Source organism: Danio rerio, chromosome 7 (genome assembly GCF_052040795.2).
Source record: "Danio rerio strain M-AB ecotype USA chromosome 7, GRCz13ab, whole genome shotgun sequence".
Taxonomy (NCBI): domain Eukaryota; kingdom Metazoa; phylum Chordata; class Actinopteri; order Cypriniformes; family Danionidae; genus Danio; species Danio rerio.
Genome location: NC_141027.1, coordinates 47,163,811 through 47,186,993, shown reverse-complemented (window position 1 = coordinate 47,186,993; position 23,183 = coordinate 47,163,811). Strand labels below are relative to the sequence as shown.

Below are 23,183 nucleotides of genomic sequence, written 5' to 3'. Positions count from 1 at the left end.
TCAGGAAGCGCTAGCGAACACGGCCCGCACAAAGGAGGAAGGAGGAGGGGGAGGGATGAGAGCAGGAGAAAAAGGCCTTTTGTTACTAATAAGCTGGAAGTTACTTTGATAACAGGCAAGGGTTAGGCACCGGAATAAAGGCAGCCCCCCCTTCCTCTACAAGCGCTCGCTTGTTTCATCCTCAATTCATATTTTCGGCAGGACAGGCCGCACCAGTCAGTCAGTATATAATAGGAGTGGAGAAATAAGGAGTGAAATGTAGATAAGTTGACCTTAACAAGGGTGAGGAGAAGAGACAGCCACAGCCATATATCAATTACGCAGCTGTGATCACACTCTGATGATGTGGTAGAGGGTCCGGGACGGACAAGCCCTCCCTCCACAGTCCCCTGAGGATCTCTCTCTGTTTCATCCAGTCTTCCTCACTCTCTCTCCACCACTGGCCCAGGGAAGCTCCTCAGAGTCAGCCATCATGGCCGCAGATTGTCGTCAGGGGCGACAGGGGGAGGGAAGGGATGTGTACAATATGTTTTTCAAAGGGAGCGAAGGCTTGATTTGAATGATAAGAAAAGACGCTAATCTGCTGTGCCGCGGCCTCAAAGGCACATCCACTCTGACACTCCAACCCTCCCGCCACATGGGGAAACACGCAAGCTTGCACGCAGGCTGACCCGAAGGGACCGAAGACTACGTCGCACATGTCCAAACACAGCCGCAGAGCAGCTACAAACACCCAGCATATCAAACATGGCTACTTTCATGCAACCCTGACAGCGGTGACACCAGGCTGCCAAACACTCTGCTCAAAAACAGACAAAAATGAGACTTTGAGGACTCGCTGTGATAGTTAGCGATTGTACAAAGTGCTGTTAATATATGTAAGCTTGCATCACCCTACGTGGCAGAGAGAGTCTCTGGAGAGAACGCTTTTGTTTGTTCTCCTCAGCCTGTCAAGAGAGACTGCTAACTTCAGCTATGCAAATACTTCACCAGTTGAAAAAAATAAATAAAAATGAAGAGTGTCATTCCAAAAGTCGTTCTTTAAATGACGGCAATGCTTTGATTTCCAGCTTTCTTTGTAGTGTGAGATATCTATGGAAATTATCCTTGCCTTGAGATTTTTTACTCTTTTTTTTGTGATCCTGTAATAGCTATAACTGTTAAATAAAAGCATTGTTTTCTTCAGAGATGGAAACGCAGCAGATTCAGAAGCATGTCACCCGTCTCTGTTTTTTAAGCATGATGTGAGGATCCGTGACTGGAGGGTTGTGGTGTTAAACATGCCATTGCTAAATATTACCTCAGGGAGTAACAGTGTATGTATATATATAACACCTGAGAGAGGGAGAGAATGAGAGCGGGAGAAGTGAGGGGGAGTCGGGCATGTTACACAAATCCTGGTGAGACGCATATGGACTGATAGCGAATTAGCGGATGAAAAGTGAGGACGGATACTAGACATGGATAAAGAGAAAGGGAAGAACAAAAGAAGACTGGGTAAAGTGATAAATGTAAATGTATAGTTATGAATTCTTTTGAGTTTATTTCCTCTGTGGAGGGCTTCTGAACAGTGAATATGGATGGGTACTGGAACTGTCAAATAAAAAAAAACAACAACAACAACAGCAAAACAATTGAAATGTATGCTAACTGCACTATAAAATTGTACTTATGGCTCCGGTTGAAATCTAATGAATCTAGAAAGCAACAGTGATTGGATTTGATTTCATTTGAAACTTCAGAAAAAAATACAATAATGACACAAAGACCATGTTACGTAATGTAATGTGTACTTATATAGCGCATTTATCGTGTATGGCCATACGCCCAAATCTCTTCACAATCATAAGAGAGTATCTCCACACCACCATCAGTGTGCAGCATCCACTTGGAAGATGCGACGGTAGCCACAGGACAACGACGCCAGTGAGCTCACCACACACCAGCTATTGGTGGAGTGGAGAGACAGTGATAGAGCCAATTCAGTAGATGAGGATGATTGGCAGGCCATGATGAGGAGGACCCAGAGATCTTAGTTAACATCTCATTTGCAAAACGGTGCTTACTGATAGTATAGTGTCCCCTTCACTATACTGGGACATTAAAACTCAAACAGATCTCAGGTTGAGCGCACCCTGCTGGCCTCACTAACACCACTTCCAACAGCAACCCACTGTAAATCCCAACAGTCAACTTAATCAAACCAAATGAGTGTAGTTAACTCAAAATTGACTGAAAGGTAATTCTACTCATTTGAAAAAAGTTTTGAACTCAGTGTTGAAGGTAGTGAGTAAATTAAATACCTCATTACCTCAACTTAAATGGAGTCCTCAAACAGTTTGAGTTGCCTTAACTTATAGGGTTTTACAGTACTCAGTTGATTTGAGTTCTCTTCATTTATTGGGTTTTACTGTGCTCAAATTGCTTTGTTTACTCAAATAGATTAAGTTCACAGTACTCGTTAGGATTAGTTTTTGAACTTCAAAGGATTGTTGCAATGGGTTTCCTCACACGGTTTGAGTTGCCTTTACATTTTTGATTTTAGAGTGTAGTTTTCCAATCTGGTTTCCCATCCAGGTAGTGGCCAGGCTCAACCCTAGCTTCAGTGAGTAACCGTTTTGGGCTGCAGGGTGATATGGCTGTGGCTATGAATTGATGTTCCTGATAATTCTGTATTTCATGTTTTATAAATTGTGACCTAGTCACTAAAACTAGTCATAAATGTACATTTTGTTTTTCGAAATTGAGATTTACACTAGATTGACACACTTGAAGACTGATTAAATACGATTTATATTGGAATATAGGTTGTTAGTCTTTAAAAAATGGTATGAGATAAAACTACCTGAATATCTGAAATCTGGGTGTTCAAAATAAAAAATACTAAGAAAATCATTTTTAAAGTTGTGTAATTTAAGATATATTTACAGTAGGAATTTACAAAAATAAAAAATAAAAAATTTTGCATTTAAAAAAAATGTATAATTTTGACTCATACAATGTACTTTTTGGCAACTGCCAAAAACTATACCTGTGCAACAAAAAGTAAGTGGTCCAGGCTCACACTTATGGCTAAAAATAAGTCACTCTTGCTATAAAAGTAATATCATTTTTGGCTTTGAAATCTAACTACTGCAATTTTCTGTAAAGAACAGACTGAAATTACAGCTGGCAGCTAGCTCTCTGCAACTCTCACATGGTCGCCCACAGAAGCTAAGCAGGGCTACGCTCGATCGGTACCTGGGTAGAAGGCCACATGGAAAAGCCAGGTTGCTGCCAGAAGTGGTGTTAGTGAGGCCGGTAGGGGGCGTTCAACCTGTGGTCTGTGTGGGTCCTAACACCCCAGTATAGTGAAGGGGACTCTATACTGCTTAGTGAGTCCCGTCTTTTGGATGAGACGTTAACCCGAGGTCCTGACACCCTGTGGTTGCTAAAAAAGATGTCCTTCTAAAAAGAGTAAGGGTTTAACCCTGACACCCTGGCCAAATTTGCTCACTTGCCTCTGTCCATCATGGCCTCCTAACCATAACCATATCATAATTGGCTTCATCTCCTTTCTAACAATCAGCTGGTGTGTGGTGTGCAATCTGGTGAAATATGTAAGGAATTATTATTATTATTATTATTATTATTATATATTTTCCCTGAAAATATTCAATTCAATTCAATTGGTGACATATGAAGTTACCATCGACTTAACTATTCGGAACTGAGCAGCTTGGACATTCTTGGACATTTCTTTGTGGAAGGACACAGTTTTCAGAAACATGAGAGGACAATTGTGTAAATGATTTATCTCAGAGTGAACTGTTCCTTTAAGGAAAAGGAAGAGAGATTGTGAGATTGATAAAGTTACAATGAAGAGAGAGAGAGATGGTCCATGTAGTCCTATCGTCTCTTCTCCTCTCAGGACATGTCTTAGATTTCAGTGTGATTAGATAGTCAGGGATAGAGAGATGTTCTGAGGGAGTATTAGTAATTAATCACTACTGAAGCTGGGATTTCCACTCTCACTGTCTCGTCTACACACACACACACACACACACGCGCGCACACACTCGCTCACACAGTTCCTTTAACCATTCAACAGAACACAAAGAGATGGGAAAAAACACCAGAAAACAAAATAAATAGAAATAAAAATAGCAAAACAATACAACAAAAAAGCATTAAGCAGAGGCTTAAGAGGCAAACGGTTCCCTTTGTGCAATGTGCTAATTATTACCGCGCTCATAATGGGCTCCAGTCTCCTCCATAGACAATGTCTTAACACCTATCATTACTGAATGAAAGGGTGACCATAAAAAAGAAAGAAAGAAAGCTAGCGGCCTCCGCTTACAGCTCTCTTAACACCCCTTCACAATCTTTTTTCTATTTTTATTTTTTTTTATTTTCTGTACTATGAATAAATTTAGTCTGTCCCGGACATGAAAATGTCAAATACCTAAAATACACCTAGGCTAAATAGCATATTAATTTTTAATGCTCCTTCATCCTATGCTGCTATTCTCATATCTAGTATGTCTGCCAACAGCTGTTGCAGGCTCTCTCATAGGGGGATTTATAATCTATCTAAAAGTGTGCTGGAGCATTGTTCAGGAGGAGGAGGAGAAGACTTTTAATTCATGGGCTGCTTTTACTCAGTTTTTCCCATAAAATGTGAAAAATGTAAATAGTTACTGCTTCAGTTCATTCTTGGTTTTGATTTAAAGATCACACTTGTAATTTTTTAATAATGCAAAGTGCAGTAAAATGCATGGCTCACTTTTTTTTGTTTTAAATGTTTCTCAGATGTTTTATTATAGAAATTCAGTTTCTGTTTTACAACTTTCTAAAAGCTGGGAATGTAATCACATAGACTGAATCTGCCAGTGATTAAGCCAAATTTAAACCCTAAAACAATAATAATAAATAAATATTCAATTCAATTCATGTTTATTTATATAACGCTTTTCACAATGTAGATTGTGTCAAAGCGGCTTAACATAGTTCTTGTAAAGTTCAGATTTCAGAGTTGAAATTCAGCTTAATTAAAATTCCACTATGCACTAAAATAGTTCCACAGTAACGCATTACTGTATTTTAATCACATTTTTGAGGAACGCAGTATTGTAACAAATTACATTTTAAAGTTGTGTAATTTGATTAGAGTTACTTAAAGTCTATTACCGTAATTGCTTTACTTACGTTAAAATTATAGTTTTTAGAATAAAAAACTTCTTTTAAATCATTGAATCATCATCGTCAGTTAATATGCATATGCTTTTAAATTGCTGTTGACACAAGCTGAAATGGCTGCTGTCGAGAGTGTTTGACATGGCAAAAACATGGCAGCCCAACTCAGCCTAAACCAACTAAATTGGATTTTTGTGCAGGAATGTGAATGTGAAGAGAAGCATAGCTGCTTACAGGGCTGTCTTTTGCGCTCGCAAGTTCGTTATTTCCAATAGAGGCATGTGGCTTGTGCACACATATTTGGAGTGCATGTTGCCTTCAGAATACTTCAGAATACACAAGACATGTCACTCGTTTCTTTTTCGAATGGGGAAAAATGTAACGGTCAATATGGTGAATAAAGCTCCGCCTACTAGTACAGCAGCCAATTGTCGATTGCTATAAAACAAAAAAAGCCTGTCTTCTAGTACAGGAGCCAATCATCGATCACTATAGACAGACAATACTCCGGGGAAGGGGCTCAGAGCAGTTTCTGCAGATTTAGTGTGATTTAGATGTTTAGAAATGAAACTAAAGAGACAGCTTTTGTTTAATTTCATTGGTGATTCCTAATATGAAATTCAATCAGAACCTTAATTTGATGTTTCCCTATTTAGATAGAATGCCCGAGCAGACTGCTTGAGAGGTGACTTGCCTTAAAGGTTGCCTTAAACTTCCCTTAAACTTGCCTAACTTTGATATTGCGCACGCTCACATTTTCTGAGTGTATTTTTTTACAAGTATATTTTATGTTTTAAAAGTAACTTTAAAGTAAAGTGATTAGTAATCTGGTTATTTTTTACATGGAGAAATTATTAATGTAATCAGATTACAATTTTCCAGTAGTAGTAAGTAATTTGTAATCTATTACTATTTTAAAGTAACTTACACAACACTGGTTATTAATAAAATAAATGTATGAAGTTTGATAAGTGAAAAGGTTGCTGGGAAAAATTCTAAAAACACAAGTTTCACTTAAAATCGACGGTTATTTCTTAAATATACTTTACTGTCTGAAAGTTTAAAATAAGGCACCATTTATTTATTTATTTATTCATTTACTTATTTATTTGTTTGTTTGTTTATTCATTCATTCATTTATTTATTTATTTATTTGCTTATTCATTAATTTATTTATGTATCTATTTATTAGTTAATTTATTTATTTATTTATTTGTTTGTTTGTTTGTTTATTTGTTTGTTTATTTGTTTATTCATTTATTTATTTATTTGCTAATTCATTTATTTGTTTATTTATTCGTTTATTTAATTATTTCTTTGTTTAATTATTTATTTATTCATTCATTCATTTATTAATTCATTCAATTATTCATTTATTTATTTATTTATTTATTTGTTTATTTATTTATTTATTCATTTATGTATTCAAAATAATTTTTTTTATTTAAAAAACAATTACTCTTATGGCAAATGCACATTTGAATAATGATTTAAAAACTTGTAAAAAAAAAAAAAAGGTATTATATTTATAAGTCACGGCTAAATGCACAACCAATCAAACATTGACCCCTACAGATATAAGTCTTCAAACACAAGCAGACTATGTCTCCCACTGCAATATATCTTCTTAAACATACTAAAAATTCATGATGGCCACATATAAAAGGTGTCAGTGAAAAGGCTTGAAACAGACAGAAGAGCGAATTGGAGAAGCAATTGCTCTAAATTGGGCTTTTATATGTCATTTAGGTGTTCAGCTTAAAGACACATCGCAGGGGAAGATTACAGCCGTTCAGCACAAATCGTGCCACTTCAAATGGACTGTCTGTTAGGGATCAGACTCTGGGATCAGTTAATCTCGTCCTGACACTGATGATTTGAGACCAGCGGCTAAGTGAGCATGCTTCATGTCTTATCTAAGGACCGCTCAAGCGCGCAGATCTGGGATCAGCCTGCTAAATGTATGTGGTCCAGAAGCGGTGTCGCGTTACGACTAGTGGAGTGCAAGGTGAACGTTGGCTTACCTGATCACTCTAACTGCATACTGGTCCGGGGCCCGTCAGGTTGAAGAGACCGTGACTCACCCCGCCACTGAGTCTGTACGGCAACAAGCGATGACAGCTGCGATGAGTCTTTACTCTGTCAGCAAGAAAGAAAAAGAGAGAGAGAGAGAGAGGATGTCAGGCCAAATGTAACAAATTCACTGAATCACAGCAGTGGCGCAGAGGTCAAGGAAAAGCAGCCGAAAAAGGTTAAAGATGAAATCAAAGCCGTGGCTCAGAGCGCCGCTGAAAATCTATCCCAGCGAGGCAAGGCCACCGCTGACGCGCTCAGCAGACAAGAAGCTAAATACTGCACGCCACTCTGGGATCTTTCATTTTCAGCCGATCAATAAGGACTTATATTTATCAGGATTCCAAGCAGCTGCCACATCTGACAACCTCCACTTCATTTTCGCACTCCACCCTCCCTCCCTCTCTCGCTCCCTGTCTACCCATCCATCGTCCAGCCCGTCTTCCGTGGCCTCGTGCTAAATCGGGACCTAACCGGGAGGCCTCCGGTGTGGCTCCGGCACCTCACATGCTGCACCGTCCCGCTACTAATATTGGGTTAAGAAGCGTGCGTTTTGTCATTAGCCTGTTGGCTCGGGCCCATCTCCCTGCTCTCTTTGTTCCGCCGCACGCCATTGAAGCCTGCCAAGAAAATGGCGGCGTAAACCATGTACACTTCACCACTTCGTTTCGTGATTCGAAAACACAGATATATTTAGGGGAGGAAAGGCAAGGGGGGGAAAAAAAGGAAGAAACTCTCCAATTTAAATCATTCACAGAAGCAGAAGATTTGCTGAGAGGGCGGAGAAGGCCGAGTTAAAATAGCTCAATCTCTAATCATCTGTACGACAATATTTGCTGTGAGGCATTCTAAATAGATTATCGCTGGTCCATCTGCCTCATCACTGATTTATAAGGCGTTAAGCTGCTTTCCAAAGGCAAGGACTTCCTTTGCAGCTACAGTGGAAGGATTCTTGTTCAAATCAGGGCCAATGGCAGCTAAACAAGCCCGTTGCTCGCAGTAAAGGAGTTTCTGCTTTCAGCGAGCGCGCTGAGAGAGAGGAAATAAAAATAGGACGGCACTATCCGGTTTGGAGTCGCCACATGAAGCAGTTTGAATCCAAAAAAAAATTCTATTTCAGTTGATTTTTTTTTGTTTTTACCAGAAAAAAAAGGAGAGACAAGAAGGAGGGAAGTGAAAAACACACACACACAAACATACACACACACACACAAACAAGGGACATCATTAACATATGAATACTGTATGCAAATGGTTAGAAGAGAGCAGATGTTGGCGCATTTAATTGACCTATATGTGAATTGCATCCAAACCTTCTACACGGAGTGTAACACTGGATGCCGGGCACTGGCTTCCTTACACAACACGAACGGGGAGGAAATGAGGGGAGGGTCTGTGTTCGGGAGGAGAGCGATAGAGATGTGTAAAGTGAAGCGCAGACAGATGAAGACAAAGAAAGACGTGTCGGTAAACGGCGCGGCCACTGAGATGTCTGTCAGCTCCTCGCGTCTCTTATGGATGACATCACTGCGCCGCGCAGGAAATCAATCACACCGTGGCCTTTAGGGGAACATGAGTGTCGCTGACAGGTTATGAGCTGCAACCTGTGTTGTGTTTATCACGGTGTATCCAACTCTTACTTTAACTCCTGTATTCACTTGGAGATAAAAACGGAAGATGGGAGGAGGAGTCATAGTGCCTCTGTTGCAAAGTTTTGCATGGGTGAACTATAAGAACCACGAATGCTAATTTAATCTGGGCTTTGCCCTTTCTTTCCCCCCTCTCTCCCTCCTGCTCGGGAATGTCATTAAATTGTATTAAACAGCCTTTTGTCCACAGGGCAAGGACCACCCGATATATGATAATACATTAATGCCCTGGTGCTACAGCCAGTGAGCTGAGACGTTCTTTAAGGCCGCGGGGCTGAGCCACGCACACATGGAGCGCCATAGTCTGACTTTGCATGTGCATGAGCGAGAGAGAGGCTGGCTAACAAGTGTGACACATACTAATAGAAACATACCTAATAAATTACAAGCTTTCAGGGTCTGGCAAGCTGACATTTTCTCTGTGAGCGGGACAATTTCATATCTGCGGAGCAGGGGAGCAAATTGCATCACGTGGAGATTGCTGGGAGATTAGCATAAAAATTAACACTTAAATTTCAGCTTATTGTCAAGCCTTCGTCTGCTCTTTCTGCAAAACCAACAATCAATTCCTCTTAGAAATCTGATTAGCTTCCATGATGCTTATTATCCTAGTCATGTTCCCGCTTCGCCTTCCAAGACTCCTGGACTATTTGTTAAAATAGAATTAAGAGGTTGATCAATCTATAGGTGTCTCATGCATACGCACATATCCTGCTCGTGCTCTTTCCATTTGTCGGGCCCTTCGTCAGAAATCGCTCATTAAACATCCTGATTAATATTCCATAGATCGCAGAGGAGTATTTTACATTTAGATGGATTATTATTATTTACATTCCAGCTGATGCAGTCAAAGGAAACGCCATTAAGCGTGCAAATAAAAATGTTTCATTAAAGAATGGTTAGACATAAATACAGAAGACGTATTTTATTTCATCTATTATAGGCTTTATTTCTCATATGCAAAACTCCAGAACAACTCATGAAGACAAGCACAGGAGCTACATGAGCCACAGTTTTAGACTAAAAAGGAAATAATAATAATAATAATAATAATAATAATAATAATAATAATAACAATAATAATAATAATAATAATACCAACAACAACTATTAACTACTATTGTACACTATTATTAAACATTATAACTACTAATAATAATTATTATTAATAAGAACAATTATTATATTTTTATAATAATAATTATTATTATATTATTTTATTAATTATTTTACTTATATTTATATAAAATACTTGCTAGTTCAAATGTGAAATAATAATAATAATAATAACAGCTATTAATTACTATTATAACTAATATTAATTATTATTATTATTTTTAACTATTATTTTATGTTATTATTATAATAATAATTGTTAAATTTTTTATTAATCATTTTACTTTTATTTTTTTACAAAATACGTGCTAATTTAAATATGTAATAATAATAATAATAATAATAATAATAATAAGAAGAAGAAGAAGAAGAAGAAGAAGAAGAAAAAGAAAACGAAAATGAAAACGAAAACGAATAAGAAAATGAAGAAAACAAAGAAAAAAGAAAGAAAAACAAAGAAGAAATATAAGTATGTCCTGTTTTGCCTCCCTCAATTCAGCATGTTTAAAGTCGTGGCATTCGTGTCGACTCTTTCAGCAAGAGCTGTGTAAATCATCACGCAATTTCAAAAGCCTTCACGCTGCTGTACTGAAATATCAGTCAATACAGTCCTATTAAAAATCAGTGCACAAGTATGTAGTGATGAGCAGCGAGCGCTCTGGGTGGCTTTCCAGGTGGAGAGAGAGGGGCTTCATTTTGTTTAAACAAATTCTATTTCATCGCATCCAGATGTCTTTAAGCACAGTCCGTTCACCATGTGCGCACTCCAAGATCCACCAAAAAATGTATACAAACATTTATTCATAACGACAAGCCTCTTCTAAGACTCAAGAGTTGTCATGGCTCCCTTGACTCTGTTTCAGGGGGTAAACTAACTGTAATGTGAAGCAAAAACAGTGTAACTTGATTAGCCGGAGCACCACTTCTTTTATCAGGATCCATGGGGTATTAAAGGGCACCTAGGGTAAAAAATCTACTTTTCAAGCTGTTTGGACAGATCTGTGTGTTGGTATAGTGTATAGATCGTCATACTGGGGTGATATGAACACACCCAGTCCTTTTTTTTCAATTTAACTACAAAAAAAGGGTCAGCCAATTGGAGCTGTTTTCAAATCAATCGCACCATTACGTAGGTGTGCGATCCCCCCGCCCACCGAATTGATTGACAGCTGCGCGCATTAACAAGTTCCGGTAGTCACGTGTATATGTCAACAAGACCAGACAGACATACGCAAAGCAACCGGGAATAAAAGCTCTGTTCTGTTCGCTAGGATCAGCAATCATCATCAAATGTGATTAAGAGTAAGTTTCACATGTTTAAAGTGTTTTAAAACAGAGTATGTGTGTAATTAATTACAGTGTTTTACTTCAGCTTTACTTCATCAGCACAGCCGTGTGTCAGAACAATTATAAAAGAAGACGCTTCAATCCCGGTTTGTGGAAGTTAAATCAGGTTTATTTTGTACATTAGCATAACAGATATCCACACAGTACTTGAGGTTAGCCTTAACTAAGCTAAGCGCGCTCTGTCTGTCTGCCTGCCTGCGTGTGTATCTGTGTGTGTGTGTGTGTGTGTGTGTGTGTGTGTGTGTGTGTGTGTGTGTGTTTGTGTGTGTGTGTGTGTGTGTGTGTGTGCACGCTCATCAATGCAACTTCACAATACTGATTAGTAAAGGTTAGTTCTTACTGTAGTATCTCACAAACTCTACGTGAGACCTTCTTCCTTTAAGTCTGTCTGTTGTCTGACGCACCTGAGGGAGGAGGCATGTAGAAATAGTGGGCGGGAAAGACTCGGCTTAAAGGCACAGTACGACAAAACCACCCCCTGCTGAAAATCAGTATAAAACAGCATCTTGTAAAAGGTATAATGAAAAATCTGATGGGTATTTTGATCTGAAACTTTATATACACATTCTAGAGACGCAAAAGACTTATATTAAATCTGAAAAAAGGGGTAACCTAGGTGCCCTTTAAACTATGTTTGTTGTGTGGTCTACTAAAAAATTTGGGCTTATTGTGCTTTATTAGTAAAAGTGAGAAGTGGAAGTGAACATACGTATAATTTAATCTCATTAGTGGGTGGTGTCAAAGACTATAGCTGTGTCTCATACACAACCGGTGAACCCAAGATTCATTGCGCGCTGACAACCGCAGGATGTTTATAAAAGAAAACTCTGGTTTAAATGTATGAATTTTACAAGTTTATTTTACATGGATATCTAAACACATGTTAATAAGCAAAAAGAATATGACATGTCTTGCTAAAAATTGATTTTATAGACAGTTTACATCTTTATGTGTACATGTATGGATCAATGAAAATATATTTCCAGTTTCTGTATACCTTGTTTTGCCTTTAGATCGCTTAAAAAAGGTTTTAAAATCCCTTTGAAAAAAGTCATAACAAATTTTATCAGCGCTTATTAACAGCAGCTGTTACGGTTTCCTGGTGATGAGATCTGTAGGCTAGATCGTCTCATTTCAAAACACTTGGTTCAACCTGTGTGGACTTCGAAGGACTAATCTTTGAAGTCTGCATCCTTCGAAGGATGCAGCCTCTGAAGAGACACAGCTTATAGAATACACAAGACTTGTCACTCTTATACTTTTGTTACCTGTAAATATTGTGAATGAAGCCCCTCCTTCTAGTACAGGAGCCAATCAACGTTTGCTATATGGTGAATAAAGCCCGCCTTCTAGTACAGAAGCCAATCAGTGATTGCTATAGAATGACAATTTTCTGGGGGAGGGGCTTAGAAATGAAAATGAAATAGACAGTTGTTGTTAAATTTAATTGGTTATTCGTAATATGTAATGTAATCAAAAGCTTGGCAAGTAACTTTGGAGAATTTGATGTTTCCCCATTCAAACAGAATGCCCGAGCAAACTGCCCGAGAGGCGTTTCAAAGATGTACAACAGTTTTGAGTCTGGTCGTGCTAGGTGAACGTGCGTGTGAAAACAACAAATCCGGAACAACTGCCTGATGTGAAGTGCTATGTTTCTTTTGAAGCTTTGAAGAAAAGCAATGCATGTGTTCTGTGCACAGGTCACATGCTCCTGTATAAATTAGTTTATAAAACTTCACATATTTTTATTGCATGTAAGGTTTTATGTAAAACACACAGCTTATACATAGCCTAAGTTTCTGTGCAAACACAGACAGCACAGAGGCTTGCACTGCAGAGGCAGGCAAAAGTATAACTCAGGTTTCAGTCATCCCTCACAGTGGGTAAGACCAAAGCATGTTGAGCTTCACAAAAAGTTGAGTAGCTGTGAAAAGATGCCAAAAAACACTGAAAATGAACATCTGAACAACTCAAAGTGAACATCTGAATTCCTTTGTAGAAACGCACTTTCAGGAAGAAGGTTCAGGTGGCCAAAAAATCTCCAACAATCACAACTGGAGAACTGCAAAAGACCAAGTCTTGGGTCCAGAAAGCTGACCGCATCGACATCACCTCAAATAGTTTGAAGTTAAGTTATTTATAAACTAATTTCGAGAGGATAACATGCTTATGATAGCTTGCAGCCGGCCTCACATTATTCAATTTATGATTCACCAATCAGACAATTCTTAAGCCACTATAAATAATGTGACATATGACAGCCATCTTCGTTTTGAAGAATCCCCCTTCCACCCCTACTCCTCCTCCTTTCCTAGGTTGGTGGCACAGTGGCCCAATGGTTAGCGCTGTTGCCTCACAGCAAGAACATCACTGGTTCTAGACTTTACCAAGCCAGCCGACGTTTCTGTGCAGAGTTTACATGTTCTCTCACATTGGTTTCCCCCGAGTTCCCCGGTTTCCTTCAACCATCCAAAAATATGCAACTTAAGTTAATTGACTAATCTAAAACGGCACCATAGACATGCTCCTAGTAAGTAGATCATTAGCTACTACAGCAGGGAAGTGTCATATTCTGAGCTATTATTTGTTTTCTCCACAAGATGTCGCCATTTTCCCCAGTGTTTCTGTTTGTGGTTCATTTGTGTTAATTTGGTTCAGCTGTGTCTTGTTAAGACTAGCCTATATATTCTACCCTCTTGTCTTCACTTGTCACTTGGTTTTTGAGTTTGATGTGCGACCGCTGTTGCCGTAAGTCCTCTTGTTATTACCTTTTGTATTTTTTTGGCTATTGTACCAGTTGCTCTACGGAGAACTTTATGTTTGTTAACTGCTTAGCTTTTGGAGTTCCTATGTTTTTGCCTGGCGGCTTTTTCTTGATGATTTTGGATTTCCTTAATAAACACCTTTGTTTGAACTAGACTTTGTGCCTTAGCAATTGGGTTCACCAACTCTCCCTGTGGCTCATCGTTAAACCACTGGTCTACTACACCAGCGACCCGGGTTCGAGCCTTGGGCTCATCACAGAAAAACCAAGTCAAACATGAACCCTGCTGAGGCCTCTGCCCAAGAAATGGTCTCTATTGTTGCTCAGCATGACGCTACAGTCAAGCGCCATGAGGCGGCCTTGATTCAGCAAGAAGCACTTATGGAGAAGCATTCCCAGTTACTATCAGAACTCATGACTTCCATGCGACAACTCTCTGACAGTCTGCGTCAACGTCCAACTACATCCCCAGAAGAAGCTTCAACCCCAACACCTGTCATTCATACCCCTCAACCTCAGTTTGAACCACGTCTTCCCCCTCCGCAACGCTTTTCAGGGGACCCGGAAACCTGTGAGGGGTTTATAACTCAGTGTGACCTCACTTTCAAGCTTCAACCCTCCACATTCCCTTCAGATCAGGCTAAGATCGCTTATATACTCACCCTATTATCTGGCAAAGCACTTGCTTGGGCAACAGCAATCTGGAATGCTAAGTCTCCCTGCTGTACTAATTACTCAGCTTTTGTGAAAGAATTACGGCGTGTATTTAACCATCCCCTTTCAGGACGAGAGGCTTCCAAGCACCTACTCACCTTGTGTCAAGGAGGTAAAAGTGCCGCAGAATATGCCATTCAATTCCGAACAATTGCTGCAGGAGCAGGCTGGAATGATGAGGCCCTCATCGTTTGTTTCCAGAATGGGTTGTCTGAGGCCCTCAAAGATGAGTTGGCTACCCGAGATCCAGCTAAAACCCTTGAGTCCTTAATAGACCAAGCTATCCTCCTGGACAACCGCCTGAGAGAAAGAAGACTAACCCCCTGCTATGTTCCTTCACGTTCTCCCAACCTCCCCAATACCCCATATGCTACTGAGTCACCTCAGTTTTCAGAACCAGATTCCCCAGAGCCTATGCAACTAGGCCGTGCCCGGCTAACTCTTCAGGAACGCACTCGCCGTATGAAGAGCCGTCTCTGCCTCTATTGTGGTGGGTCTGGTCATTTCCGTTCTGATTGTCCTGAGTTGAAGGAAAACTCACCATCCCAGGCAGTAAGGAGAGAGCTGTCTCGGGAGTGACCCAATTCATCTCTCCTAGCAATTCCAGTCTGCTCTTACCCATCACTTTAACATTTGAGTCTAAGGAACATCAACTTCAAGCACTTGTTGATTCTGGAGCAGCGGGGAACTTCATGGATCAGACACTAGCAACTAATCTCAAGATTCCCCTTAAACTGTTAGATAACCCTCTGGAGGTGACCGCTTTGGATAGGAGACCGATAGCTCCCGGAGCTGTTACCCATCTTACTGTTCCTCTGCATGTCTCTGTGTTCCACCACAAGGAGGAGATATCCTTTTATTTGATTGAGTCCCCTGACCTGCCCTTGATCTTTGGCTATCCCTGGCTTACTCTTCATAACCCCCACATTGATTGGTCTAATGGCGAAATTCTCCACTGGGGCCCCCTGTGTCACAAAGTTTGCTTAGACCCACCTAGTAATAATCCCGAGTCTCAAGACCCTGTTGACCTTTCTCGAGTCCCACCCCAGTATCACTCCTTTCACTTGGTCTTCAGCAAACAGAAAGCTTCTGTCTTACCCCCACATAGACCATATGATTGTGCCATAGAGCTAATGCCCGGCCAGTGCCCCCCTCGTGGTCGGGTGTTTTCATTGTCTCCTCCTGAGCAAACGGCTATGGAGACATATATCATGGAGGGCCTTAAAGCAGGGATCATCCGTTCTTCCACATCTCCGGCAGGTGCAGGTTTTTTCTTTGTGGGGAAGAAGGATGGAGGTCTCCGGCCCTGCATAGATTACAGAGCTCTCAATAAGGTAACAATCCGGAATCGTTATCCCCTTCCCCTTATGGCCACTGCCTTCGAGTTACTCCAGAAAGCCACCATATTTTCTAAACTGGACCTGCGCAATGCCTACCACTTGGTACGGATCAAGCAGGGCGATGAGTGGAAGACGGCATTTAATACCCCTACAGGCCACTATGAGTATTTGGTCATGCCCTTCGGCCTTACTAACGCTCCTGCAGTTTTTCAGGCTCTCATAAATGATGTCCTAAGGGAGATGCTGAACAAGTTTGTTTTTGTCTACTTAGATGACATCCTGATCTTCTCGAGTTCTCTCCAAGAGCATGAGAGTCACGTCAGAAAGGTATTAAGACGTCTTCAGGAGAACCATCTATTTGTTAAACCCGAGAAATGTGAGTTTCACACCACTGAGGTCTTGTTCTTGGGCTTCATCATTAAACCAGGGCAGGTACAGATGGATCCCAAGAAGGTCCAGGCAGTGTTGGACTGGCCAGCTCCTACCTCTGTAAAGGAGGTTCAGAGGTTCATAGGATTTGCCAATTTCTATAGGAAATTTGTTCAGAATTTCAGCTCCGTGGTGGCTCCCCTGACAGCCCTTACAAAAGTGGGTTCAGCCAGAATTTCCTGGAATCCAGAGGCTGAGGCGGCTTTCAGGGAACTCAAACGCAGATTTACCTCTGCACCCATCCTTACTATCCCGAATCCAGAATTACCCTTTGTGGTCGAAGTTGATGCCTCAGATGTGGGAGTGGGAGCTGTGCTATCCCAGAGGGGGAAAGATAACTGTCTTCATCCATGTGCATTTCTTTCCCATCGTCTCAGTTCCTGTGAACGTAACTATCACGTTGGAGACCGAGAACTACTGGCTGTAAAGTTGGCATTGGAGGAATGGAGGCACTGGCTGGAGGGGGCCAAGCATCCGTTTCAAGTCCTGACTGACCACAAGAACTTGGAGTATATCCAGCAGGCTAAACGCCTTACTCCCCGTCAAGCCAGATGGTCCCTCTTCTTTAACCGGTTTGACTTTGTTCTATCCTACCGCTCTGGATCCAAGAACCTAAAACCAGATGCTCTGTCCCGAATATACAGTAACACTCCCCGGGAGAGGAACCCAGAAGCTATCATTCCCCAATCCAAGATTCTTGCACCCCTCAGATGGGGGTTTGAGTCAGCCATCCGTAAAGCCCAGATTCAAGATCCAGACCCAGGTGGCGGCCCTACTAACCGATTGTATGTTCCAAAGGCTGTTCGTTCTCAAGTTCTTCAATGGGCACACTCTTCCCGGCTGACCTGCCATCCAGGTATTTCCCGCACCTTGGACTTTTTGCAAAGACGCTTCTGGTGGCCTACAGCTAAAAAGGACGTAATATCATTGGTTAGGGCCTGCCCTGTTTGCAACCGGGGAAAAACCTCACATCTTCCCCCCCAAGGTCTTCTGCACCCTCTGCCTATTCCTCACCGACCATGGTCCCACCTCTCAATGGACTTCATTACTGGCCTCCCACCCTCCCATGGAAACACCGTTATTCTGGTCATTGTCGACCGGTTCTCCAAGGCTGCCCGATTCATTCCTTTACCAAAACTCCCATCTGCTAAGGAGACAGCAGACCTCATTACTTCCCATGTTTTCCGAGTCTTTGGAATTCCACAGGACATTGTGTCGGACCGGGGACCCCAGTTCTCATCCCGGTTCTGGAGATCTTTTTGTCAGTCATTGGGTGCATCCATTAGTTTGTCTTCTGGTTTTCATCCCGAGTCTAATGGACAGACAGAAAGGATTAATCAGAGTCTCGAGACCACGTTAAGGTGCATGGTGGGTCACAACCCTTCATCATGGTCCTCATACCTCCTATGGGCTGAATATGCTCACAACACTCTGCGCTCATCCTCCACTGGGTTATCCCCCTTTGAGTGCCAGTTTGGATTCTCCCCTGCCCTCTTCCCTGAGCAAGAGATTCAAGTGGCTGTTCCCTCTGTACAGCAGCATATTAATCGATGCCGTCGGACCTGGAGAGTAGTCCGCCGAAAACTCATCCAAACCTCTAACCAGTACCAGAGGCAGGCCAACCTTAGACGCAGATCTGCTCCCTCCCTTCGAGTTGGTCAACGGGTTTGGCTCTCCACTCGGAACCTTCCCCTTCGGATAGAGTCCCCCAAGCTTAACCAACGCTACATCGGACCATTTAAAATTATCAGGAGAGTAAACCCAGTTTCTTATCGGCTAGAAATACCTAGGTCATTTAAGATTAATCCCACCTTTCATGTATCTCTCCTAAAACCTGTGTTGTGTTCTTCTTTTGTTCCCTCTGACAGATCCCCTCCTCCTCCTCGCAACATTGGGGGTAAGCCTGCCTACACAGTCCGCAGGATACTGGATGTTCGGAGGGTGCAACGGTCTCGACAGTATCTTGTGGACTGGGAGGGGTATGGTCCCGAGGAGCGCTCCTGGATTCCCGCTAAGGACATCCTTGACCCCAAGTTGATCCGGGATTTTCAAGCTCGCAGTTCGGGTGGTCTTGGTGGGAACGTCAGGAGCCGTTCCTAGAGGGGGGGGTCCTGTCATATTCTGAGCTATTATTTGTTTTCTCCACAAGATGTCGCCATTTTCCCCAGTGTTTCTGTTTGTGGTTCATTTGTGTTAATTTGGTTCAGCTGTGTCTTGTTAAGACTAGCCTATATATTCTACCCTCTTGTCTTCACTTGTCACTTGGTTTTTGAGTTTGATGTGCGACCGCTGTTGCCGTAAGTCCTCTTGTTATTACCTTTTGTATTTTTTTGGCTATTGTACCAGTTGCTCTACGGAGAACTTTATGTTTGTTAACTGCTTAGCTTTTGGAGTTCCTATGTTTTTGCCTGGCGGCTTTTTCTTGATGATTTTGGATTTCCTTAATAAACACCTTTGTTTGAACTAGACTTTGTGCCTTAGCAATTGGGTTCACCAACTCTCCCTGTGGCTCATCGTTAAACCACTGGTCTACTACACCAGCGACCCGGGTTCGAGCCTTGGGCTCATCACAGGAAGGTCTCGAGATCTACCTGAGCTCAAACTCCCCTCTAGCCTTGCAAACAGGAGGAAGCCCCAGTCTCGAGGATCTTATGAGCTCAGTGCTCTTCTACTGGGACTGCAAGCCAAACAAGTTTATAATCAATCATCAGCTAAGTGAGAACTCTTGAAAGGTTTTAAAGAAAAACAGCTGTACTCTTATCTAAAAACAAGCTTACGCATCTTCAGATTGGTCTGCTGATATTTTGAGCAACATAATAAAAAGTTTAACCATAAAAAGTTTTGTTTATATACTTCAAGGCTTGTGTTGATCAAAAGGACTGTTGTGATTGGCACATTGCAATGTTAAAGATATTATAATGTTAATAACTGTAAAAATGCCACAGTAAAAAGCTGTTACCTGAGTAACAATAAGTTGGTGTGTTAACATTGTATAAATGAATGAAATATCATACTGTAAATTTAGAGTTGTCTCTATCACATATTCATACAGTATATCCATATGTATTTTTTATGGTAAAACCCATATAGCATTTTTGTATGGTAAAATCACAGAAACCACAGCTGCCTGTATTTTACCATTCATTTGACAGATAAAAAAATACCATGTATGACGTTTTAAGTGGATAACAACGGCTCCTGCTAGGCAGAAGTTAATTTAAACCAGTAACCCCCACCAACTCCGTCTGTTTCGCTCTCATTTTTGTGTCTCTTTCAAGCCCTGCCTCTTCTCCTCTATCCTCTATTCTTATGTTAACATGGATAATAGGAATGGGCCACCCGGCAGTGAACTTTAAAACTTAAGTCCATGCTCAAGGAAAATAATCCATTTTTCGCCATCCCCTGATGAAACTTAACTCACTTGAAACTCTATGTGTGGGCTCTCTATAGCTCTACCAATACATCTGCAGGCTCCTTAAAGCATATTACTTTTCGCACGGTTTAAAAATAATAAACGTGCACTTAGCCGGGCTGTTTTCTCGTCCTAATGCCACACAATGGCGGGGAATAATTCAAAAGTCTTTAAGTTCAGAGTAAACACTCGGTTCCTTTGTTGATTGTACAGATATTTTGCCTTTTTCATTCCCACTCTCTCTCTCTCTCTCTATCTCCTTCTGAGCTTGTTGTGTTATTACTCTAAACAATACACCCTTCCTTCACATCTGAGCAACACACCTCACTGCCGTTTAATAGGTTAAATCCCGTAGTATAGAGAGTCATATTTTAGAGCGGCGGTTTATTTTTATGAGCGGGTGTAATTAACGCAGCATGTCCTATCTCTTAGTCATCGATGCCAAGGTCTCTATTTAAACAACTTTATTGTGAAATGTTTGCATTCTCAGCATTCGCCAGGCCACACACAGATTATTATTTCATACTTCTCAGCGACGCTCTCAAACGTTTATGCTTTCCAATGGTTATTGTTTTTGATTACTGCCCTGTGGATGAATCACTCTTGGGGAGGACTGACTAGAAAACATGTTTACACAGGGCCAAGTGTGAACCTGAAGGCCTCGCTAAGGCCAGATGAATGCTCGCCACCTGATTTATGAAGCAAAATTAAACTATTTATGTTCAAGCAGCCTGAGTTGTTTAATTTCTCTGCTTGAGGCCTTCGCTTTGTTATTTAGATTTTTCTTTTTTGCAATTTTCATTGCAGAACTGCACATGTTTGACTGTCCTACATACTTACTGCAATGTAACATGTGAATAGCCATACATGACTTTTAAAATTAATATGTACTGGTTACTGATAAGACATAGTTTTATGAATTTAGTTTAGTTTAGTTTAGTTCAGTTCAATATAGTTTAGTTTAGTTTAGTTTAGTCTAGTTTAGTTTAGTTGTGTTTCACTCACACACTCACTCAATATGTTAACATGGACAACAGTAATCAAATGATTTGTCTTAATCTGAATAATATGATAATAATAATATGATTAAGGTGTTTAAATGAGTATCTTTTTAAATGCTCCTTTCATGATCTTGACTTGATTTACATGCTAAAGCACATAATTTGATTAACGCCATTGTGTCACCACACTATCCACATTTTTTCGTGTAATTTCGGGTGTTTCATTTTTAATTTGTTGACTTTAACTGCAGTTTGACACTTTTACCTCCATACGGGAGTATTTCATGCATGCCCTCCATGAAAACTGAGATATTGGATGCGAGTATGAACTACTGAAAGAGTGCAGTTTTAATGGAGTTTAATTCCTTTCGCATTTTGTAAAAAAAAATGTAAAAATTTAATTTTAAATTTTTTTTTAAAAAACTTTCGCATTTTGTAATGCAGGTGTCTGTGGTTCTTCGCTGACTCAGTAGGTGCAGAGAATAGTGTCAAACAGCCGTGTATGTATAAACTATCCTGTCGCAAAATGCGTTGAAAATCCAACATGATGGTAATAGTTTGATTGTTTACATGTCTGTACATATCTTTAATAATGCGACTAAAATTGGCATACTCTAAATGACCTAATTTGATTTCTATTTAATTCAATCATGACCTTAATCAGATTAAATAAATTAAGTGTTGATGTTTACATGGTAGACTCCTAAGGGGGTCGAACACCAGAACGCCGCATGGCGTTACGACTCTCAGTGCACACGACAGTTGGAAGTACCGCACACCAAACGCAAACATTCACATGTTTTTTAAAATGAAACTATTCAGATGGCTCTCTGTGGCACGGCAGAAATATGAACAGTGTCCTGAGTCGTAGCTGGGCACCGCGGACAGTCGCCGACTTGCTGCACCAGTGTGGTTACACTGATAGAAATCTATGTTAAGAATTCTAAAATGCATGCTGCATAAAGCGCGACCCTCTTTAATCAGAGTATTGTCTTAATTGTAATGAAATCAGATTATTGGTGTCTATGAAACGTACTCATTGTTACTGCCACTTCATAATAAATGAAGCTTGTTTTTTTAATTTGACATATATTATATATATTATATATATTATTATTATTATTATTATTATTATTATTATTGTTGTTGTTGTTGTTAATATATTATTTTTGTACATAATAATAATAATAATAATAATAATAATAATAATAATAATAATAATAATAATAATAATAATAATAATAATAATTTATAAATAATAATAAGAACTATAATAATAACATTATTCTTCTTCTTCTTCTTATTATTATTATTATTAGCTTTATTCTTTAATAGAGAATTTAAACTAATAATAAGGCTCAAGTGGAATATTTAAAAAGTTCTATAAAGTAATATGCACTCTTTATATTATATTATATTATATTATATTATATTATATTATATTATATTATATTATATTATATTATATTATAAAATATTATATTATATTTCTGATAAAAGTCTGAAAGTCTTTTCAAGTACCCCACTGGAACCTGCTTACTGTAAGTAGCCCTGGGGGAACAGATACCCCTGGTGGGCCTTACATTGTTAAAGGCAGAAATGAAATATGGCCTTGAAGACAAGACACTGAGCCAGATCAGATGGCGGAGCAGATGTGTTTTAACAATGCCTTCTCCTCAATGATGTGCCCTGTGCCACCACAAACATTTTAAGACTTTCATTGTTACACAGGTGCTTTCTCAGAGCGCACGGGACAACAGAGCTCCTGAGGCACGCGCCACCCCGACCACACCATTCACACTTAATAAAGCTCATGCTCAAGCCTCCAGGGTGATGAGGTGGGAAGGCTGAGATGGACGCGACAATCTGTGAGCTAACCACACTTCGACATATGGTAAAGGTCCACAGGCCTCCCTTTATCTGTCCGTCAAACTGGCTGCTCTGCTTCCCTAGTGAAACGTGAGAGCATTGCATGCGCTGGCAGCAAGACTAATGCTGGCGGACACTATGAACCTAGAATAATTATATATATATGTGAATCTAAAAGATCTGCAAAGTAATAAAGACCAAAGTGGACAACAAATCAAGTTACCGAAAAGAAAATAATTGATTCTGAACTTCTGAACTCCTGAAATGATTTGTCAGGAATCAGTTTCACTCTGG

At 40.2% G+C, this 23,183-nt stretch overlaps 1 protein-coding gene across 25 annotated transcripts in view; it reads right to left on the bottom strand.

The window, feature by feature from the left end:
• Positions 1-23,183, bottom strand: part of znf536 (zinc finger protein 536) — a 497,364-nt gene that overhangs the window by 179,631 nt on the left and 294,550 nt on the right. For all 25 annotated transcript variants that reach the window (XM_087261688.1, XM_087261685.1, XM_087261694.1 and 22 more), the window contains one exon: positions 7,200-7,314. The gene's annotated coding sequence lies outside the window, so the exon portion shown is untranslated. The remainder of the gene's footprint in view (positions 1-7,199; positions 7,315-23,183) is intronic.